Below are 8,368 nucleotides of genomic sequence, written 5' to 3' on the forward strand. Positions count from 1 at the left end.
TGTAATCCTAAGTATTTCAACACTCTGAATTAATTTTTGGAACTAAGTGTTTTCACTCTATGAGATTATATTTAACAAAATGACTTCTAGATGCATATGCAAATTGCTGTGAGGGAAAACATGGTTAGGAACAGAGTCTAATTTCAATATAATGTTGTCTAAAATATTCATTATTATGACAGGTTTATTTTCACCTTCTGTAATTCTGTTTAATCACCAGAAGGACTGTGGACATAAGAATAAGTGTTAGTATTTTAACAGAAGAAATAGCTTCTAGCTGTACAATTTATAGACAGAAACTTTCATGTTCTAGTTTAAATTTTTTGAGAAAGGTTTACAGCATATTTCAAGATATAAAATGGTTTCTCTTTGCATTTTTTTCTTGAGCTACTTTCTTCTTTCCTTAGTCTGATGATAGGGGAAATACATTTAATCCACACCTTTAGCTAGACTTAGCCGATATTTCTCTAGAAAACATACCCCTTTTCACCCATTGATAATCCACTGTATCAAGGAAGACATGTTTGGTGCTAGATGTATTACCATAAACATTAGAGACTGAGTCTCTTGGTGTTCATGAATATAAGGAGTAAAAAGAAGATGGTGATTATAGAATCATGATCAGTACTGTTGTGAGGATCCAAATCATTATATTTTAACATGTTTAATTCTTTCATCATAGCAGAGTATGACTCTGTAGGTGGTATTTAAAGATTTGAAGGTCAAAATAATCTTAGAGTCTAACTAGCTATTTGACCATGGATGAGCAATGCACAGTATGTTTTGAGCCTCCATTTCTTCAACTCCAAAATATAAACATGACTATACTAGATTTCTTGTGGCTATATGTTTTGAGGTGGGGCCATTATTGGGTTTTGCAATTAATTTTTTTATTTTGTAAAATATATTTTGATCATTCTTCTCCTTCCACAACTTCTACCTCCCTTGCCACTCAACTCCATTTGTTCTGTCTCTTTTTCTTCTCTGTCTCCAACACAAGCAAATATGAAAACCAAATCAAACAAACAAAAATACAATCAATCAATAAATAAATAAATAAATACACAAAACAAAACAAAACAAAACCAAGATGGTTTTTATATTGTGTTGACCCACTATGCCTGGGCATGTAGTCTGTCTTGGAGTGTAGTTGATGTACTCAGTGACATTGCTTGGTAGAAAATTGATTTCCCCTTTGCTACTCAATACTAATTGCAAAAAGCTTCTTGTTACCTCTTAAACAACTATGAATGTTATAAATATTTTGATTTATATTTCTAAGCTTATGTAAAAGCATAATAGTTGATAGGTTAAATGGAAATAATGTATGGATTAAGTTTTCTTTTAAAAAATAACATTGGTAGACTGAAAGTAAGAAATACATTTATACTAATGTATATAAAGTAGAATTTTAAAATTATATGTACATATTGAGGAAGAGAGAGAAAGAAAGACAGAGAGAGAATGATAGAATGATTGAAGAAAATATTTGGAATATTGAGACCATGTGAACACATCACATTTTATTTTAAATTTGCAGGGAGTTAAAGCAAAAATCCAACCACAGTAGAGTAAAAATAATCAAAAGAAACATACCCTTTATTAATAAAAGATAGACCATTTCCTGGTACTGAAAAAAACCCTGTAATCTGAGTTTTATATTACAAATATAGACCAACATAATAGATAATGCTCCCATTAATGGATAAAGAAATGGTACACAATGTCCGTAGTTTTACTGTTCCATATGTGAATACTGGATAAAATGCAGGACACAATACTGAAATATACTTTATTGAAATGGCTTTTTGAGGAAAAATTTGATTTGGGAGTTATTTGTGCCCAGTATCTACTAATAAGATTTCAAAGGACAGACCAAATGTTATGAATCATTATTTCCTATTACTGCCTTCAGTTTGTTTAGTTTTCTAATTAAAATAGTCTCTTGAATAATAATTATGACTATATAATAATTATATATGTATACACACACACACACACACACACACACACACACACACACACATACTTCCCACCAGTTCTGAGCAAAAATTATGATCCCCAGTTTAGCACCAGGTTAAATACAAATAAACCAGAACTCATACCATGAATAGGAGACTCTTCAGAGATTCAGCACTCCATTGTTAAAGTACCAAGCTTATCTTTCAATTAAGTAAACCTTTTCTAAAACATAATATGAACAATAAAGCAGTTATAGAACTGTTGTAATTAATATTATAGGAGTGTATCTAGATACACAAACCCCACTTTACTCACTGATCTGCCACAATAACCTTCAAAGCAACAATTCCCTAAAGACCATTACTACTCTGTGTAAACTGCTGCTTTGTATCAGGTAGCTACTACTTGGAAGATGAAGCACTGTTCTTTAAAAGAGTTTTGTGGCTCATAGAGCATTATACAGTGTAGTTCCTACTAGGTTTAAAATGCCTAATCTTAGTCCTCAAATATACCGTATCAGTTTTGTATGATACTCATGCAAATACATTGAAGGAGCAACTTTCGTCTTGCGAAGATCATATACCCCTGTACAGGAAGCAGGAGTGGGTGGGTTGGAGAGCAGGGCAGGGGGAGGGAATAGGAGGCTTTAGGAATAGCATTTGAAATGTAAATGAAGAAAATATCCAATTGAAAATGCCTTAAAAACTGAAGCAACTTTTCTTCTATTAGCAAACTGCTATACTGGAATTAGGAGTATAGCAGAATGGTAGACTGCTTGCTTAGCATGAGTGAGGATGACAAGCCTAATTCTTTTGACCCTATTTAAAGTGGGCTCCCTTCTAAAATCCCATCTTAGTGCTTTGCTCCTTCTCACTCTATTTCTATTAAAAGCTCCTACACACTTTTTCTTTCTTTCTTTCTTTTTTTATTGGATATTTTCTTTACTTACATTTCAAATGTTATCTTCATTTCTGGTTTACCCGCTGGAACCCCCCTATCCCATCCCATCTTCCCCTGCTTCTATGAGGGTGTTCTCCCACCCACCCACTCACCCATTCCTGCCTCCCTGGGGCCCTTGCATTCCCCTACACTGGGGCATTGAGCCTTCACAGGACCAAGGCTCTCTCCTTCCATTGATGCCCGACAAGGTCATCATATGCTACATATGCAACTGGAGACATGATTCCCTCCATGTGTACTCTTTGGTTGGTCCCTGTAAGTTCTGAGGGGATCTGGTTGGTTGATATTATTGTTCTTCCAACAGGGTTGCAAACCCCTTCAGCTCCTTCAGTCCTTTCTCCAGCTCTTCCATTGGGGACCCTGTGCTTAGTCCAGTGGTTGGCTGAGAGCATCCACCTTTGTATTTGTCAAGCGCTGGCACAGCCTCTCAGGAGACAGCTATAATATCAGTCTCCCATCCGAAAGCATTTTTTGGCATCCACATACTGTCTGAGTTTGGTGACTGTATATGGGATGAATCTTCCTCCAGTGGGACAGTCTCTGGATGACCTTTCCTTCAGTCTCTGTTCCACACTTTGTCTCTCTATCTCCTCCTGTGAGTATTTTGATCTCCGTTCTAAGAAGGAGTGGAGTGTCCTCTCTTTGGTCTTCCTTCTTGAGCTTCATATGGTCTGTGAAATGTTTTTTGGGTATTCTGAGCTTTTGGGCTAATATCCACTCATTAGTGAGTTCATACCATGTATGTTATTTTGTGACTGGGTTACCACACTCAGGATATTTTCTAGTTCCGTCCATTTGCTGAAGAATTTCATGAAGTCATTGTTTTTAATAGTTGAGTAGTACTCCATTATGTAAATGTACCACATTTTCTGTATCCATTCTTCTCTTGAAGGACATCTGGACTGTTTCCAGCTTCTGGCTATTATAAATAAAGCTGCTGTAAATATAGTAGAACATATGTCCTTGTTACATGTTGGAGCATCTTTTGGGTATATGCCCAGGAGTGGTATAGCTGGATTCTCAGGTAATACTATGTCCAATTTTCTGAGGAACCGCCAGACTGATTTCCAGAGTGGTTGTATCAGCTTGAAATCCTACCAGCAATAAAGGAGTGTTCCTCTTTCTTCACATCCTTGCCAGCATCTGCTGTCACCTGAGATTTTGATCTTAGCCATTTTGACTGGTGTGAGGTTTAATCTCAGGGTTGTTTTGATTTGAATTTCCCTGATGACTGAAGATATTGAACATTTTTTATGTGCTTCTCAGCCATTCAATATTCCTCAGTTGAGAATACTTTGTTTAGCTCTGTACCCCATTTTAATAGGGTTCTTTTGTTCTCTGGAGTCTAACTTCTTGAGTTCTTTATGTATATTGTATATTAGCCCTCTATTGGATGTAGAGTTGGAAATGTTCTTCTACCAATCTGTTAGTTGCCATTTTTTCCTATTGACTTTGTCCTTTGCCTTACAGAAGCTTTTCAATTTTATGTGGGCCCATTTGTCTATTTTTGATCTTAGATCATAAGCCATTGGTGTTCTGTTCAGGCAAATTTCCCTTGTGCCCATGTGTTTAAGGCTCTTCATCACTTTCTCTTCTATTAGTTTCAGTGTATCTCGTTTTATGTGGAGGTCCTTGATCGACAAGGACTTGACCTTTGGATAAGGAGATAAGAATGGATCAATTTGTATTCTTCTACATGCTGACCTCCAGTTGAACCAACACCATTTGTTGAAAATGAACCATTTGCCTTTCTCATTCCTGTCTAGAAAGAGTCTTAACTTTGCTGGAGAAGATAGCAAAAGCAGATAGATTGATTTCACCTTGATACCCTTACATTTGACCAAAGTACACCATTATCACTACCTGGTTAACTATAGTTTTCTTGCCTCTTAATTTGTAATTTCAAGTTTTTTTTCTCTCTTTTACATATGTTGCCTGAACCCTCCCTATTTACCTTGACATTATGACCTCACATCATACTTTTCTTAGGAAAATTTCAAACATTTAATAGACTGCTGCTCATCATAACACCACATAATAAATTTATAATGTTTCTTTTTCTCACCTACTCTAACTTAGGTAGTCTTGTCTTCTACCTTAGAATAGCCTCCAGCTAATACTATATCTTCCACTAGAAAATAAGTTTCATGATATAAAATTCTTTCTCGCCAGTTTGTACTCTATTTATGACTCATAGCATGATTTATATTTATGTGCATTGTTTATAATTGTGTGTATGTCTGTGTGTATGTGTGTTTGTAAGGGAAATAAAGACAGAAACAAAGGGTTGTATCTGCACTATATTTCTTAGCTTGTTTTAGTAGTTTTGGTAACCAAAATTCTTCCATTACCCTCTGCTATTTTAACTTAATACCTCTTAAAACATCATAGCATCCAAAGGTACAATAATCACCCTTAAAACATCATAGCATCCAAAGGTACAATAATCCCTTTTCACTGCAGAAAAAGGGCCACATAACCAGGTCATTATGTAGACAAGACAGAGTAATTATACCTACCTTTCCATAGAAATCAAAACTGCTGACTATAACATCCCATGTAGAATAAGAATAATAAGCCTATAATGCACTCACTGAGCTCTAAAATTGCATTCATTTTGGAGCATTAATTTACCTAAATTATTTCAGTTGGTTCTAACCTTAATAAATGTGCATTACCTGTGTTAATAATATGGAATGAAAGAAGAATTAGTCTGACTCTTAATCTGCATATGGAATACATGAGCACTGCAGTGAATATATATAAAGCACACAGTGATTAAGTGTTCCTCTTATACACAGCTCCCAAAAAATGCAATTTAAAGAGATAAGATTTTTTCTAAATGTGCACACTGTGCCTTAAGAGCTTTTTATGTTTTGGTTTTCTTTTTAATCTTGAATTGGATCAGTTTTGATGACAGGTAATAACTGGAGATCTTGGGTCAAAAATTACCCATAAACATGTAACTCGTGGCAGTTTATAGAGACGTGAACACAAAGTAGTTTCTTTGAAATTCAATGCAATTAAACAAGCTGAAAGGAAGACACACACTCACACACACACACACACACACACACACACACACACATAAACAGAAACACATACACACATGCACACAGAGAGGGGGAGGGAGAGAGGCAGCAGGGAGTGAGGGAGGCAGGGAGGAGAAAGAAAGAGAGAGAGAGACAGAGAGAGACAGAGAAAGACAGAGAGACATAGGGAGACAGAAAGACAGAGAAAGAGAGACAGGGAGAGACAGAGAGAGCACTACCCAAATGAAAATAGATAAAGATCAGCAGCCATGTAAAACAGACTAGTCTTCTTCATATTTCTAAACTAGTGGGATAGGTAAAGAAGTATATGCTTTCTTCTAAATTGCATTCTGAATTATCAGAAATATTTCAGTGAGTACAGAAAGTGATCTGACTAATTTAAAAAGGACAACAAAACTTTACTATTAATAAAACCTAGAAGGCATTTCTTATTTCTTCGTCAGAAAGCTAATCTCATGAAGTATGTTTTGTTTTTGTCTTTTTGTTGTTGTTGTTTTAGTTTTAGTTCTCCTAATGAAGAACCTTTGTCTAAGTGAAAAATGAAGGAAATATATATTTGGATGAGAAGCTTCCTTCTGCTGTATTATGATTATTATTTTTCATAGAGTCTGGGATACTCTGCACCAAATTGGTAGTAAAATCTTGTGTGCACATACACTTCATCTTTTAGGAAGCTTGTAATTTTAATTACTTTTTCAAAAGGGTCCCTGACCTAAACAGAGTAAGACCATTAGTTTATAGAATCCTTTAAAACTGTCTGAGACAGCATGTTAAAATTAAGCACATCTGTCTTGACCATTTATGTTTTTTATTTTTACATCTTTCTTCTAATTCACAGTCTTCTTGTAATTTCAATTTCAATGCCCAGAAACCACATGTTGGAAAACAAGAATGGACTCCCTCAGAAATTTACCTTCAGACCTCCCACTGTACACATATGTGCACAATTATACACATATGTACACACACACACACAAATACACACACATACACATATACCCACATTATGAATAAAAATAAAAATAAAAATAAAATAGACACAAATTAACTTTTGTCAGTGTGTGCAAGCTGTTTTTCAATGTTATTTTTTTTTCCATTTTGAACAAATGTTCCCAACAGGTTAACTGCTAGTGAAGTAGCATATGGAAAACCTAATGGGAATTTTTCTTTATGGTTAAATGTGAAATTTTTATTTCTACAAATAAATAAATAAATAATGCAGGAGTGCTGGAGTGATGGTTCAGTGTTTAAGAGTACTATCCTCTCATCCAGAAAGCCTGGGTTTGAATCCCAGTACTCACATAGCAACTCACAACTGTTTGTAACTCTAGCCCCAGGAAATCCAATGTCCTCTTCTGGCTTTCCTTTTTCTCTTTGTTTTTTTATTTGTTTGATTGTTTGTTGTTTTGTTTTTGTTTTTTGATTTTTAAAAACTTTTTTTCTTTATTTACATTTCAAATTTTATCCCCATTCCTCATTTCCCCTCCACACCCCCCTTATTCCATCCCCCTTCCCCCTGCTCACCAACCTACTCACTCCCACTTTCCTGTCCTGGCATTCCCCTATACTGGGGAATCAAGCCTTCACAAGACCAAGGACTTCTCCTCTCATTGATGTCCAACAAGGCCATCCTCTGCTACATATGCAGCTGCCTTCAGTTTCTCCTGTGTACTCTTTGGTTGATGGTTTAGACCCGAGGAGCTCTGGGTGGATCTGGTTGGTTCATATTATTTCTCCTATGGGGCTGCAAACCCCTTCAGCTCCTTGGTTCCTTTCTCTAGCTCCTCCGTTGGGAAGCCTGTGCTCAGACCAGTGGATGGCTGTAAGCATCTACTTCTGTATTTGTCAGGCACTGGCAGATCCTCTCAGAAGACAGCTATATCAGACTCCTGTCAGCAAGCACGTTTTGGCATCCACAATAGTGTCTGGGTTTGGTAACTGTATATGGGATGGATTCCCATGTGGGACAATCACTGGATGACCTTTCCTTCGATTTGTGCTCCAAACTTTGTCTCTATAACTCCTTTCATGGGTATTTTGATTCCCCTTCCAAGAAGGACCGAAATATTCACCCTGTGGTCTTCCTTTTTCTTGAGCTTCTTGTTGTCTGTGAATTGTATCATGGGTATTCTGAACTTCTGGGCTAATATCCACTTATAAATGAGTTCATACCATGTCTGTTCTTTTGTGATTGGGTTACTTCCCTCAGGATAATATTTTATAGTTCCATCCATTTGCCTAAGAAATTCGTAGTCATTGTTTTTAATAGCTTTGTAGTACTCCATTGTGTAAATGTACCACATTTTTTTTTATCCATTCATCTGTTTAAGGACATCTGGATTCTTTCCAGCTTCTGGCTATTATAAATATGGCTGCTATGAACATAGTGGGAG

At 36.0% G+C, this 8,368-nt stretch overlaps 1 pseudogene; it reads right to left on the reverse strand.

Moving 5' to 3' along the window:
- Positions 1–7,079: 7,079 nt before the first annotated feature.
- Gm23404 lies at positions 7,080–7,176 on the reverse strand (annotated as a pseudogene).
- Between the last annotated feature and the right edge of the window lie 1,192 nt (positions 7,177–8,368).

The sequence above is a fragment of the Mus musculus genome, chromosome X, assembly GCF_000001635.26.
Source record: "Mus musculus strain C57BL/6J chromosome X, GRCm38.p6 C57BL/6J".
In the NCBI taxonomy this organism is placed as follows: Eukaryota; Metazoa; Chordata; class Mammalia; order Rodentia; family Muridae; genus Mus; species Mus musculus.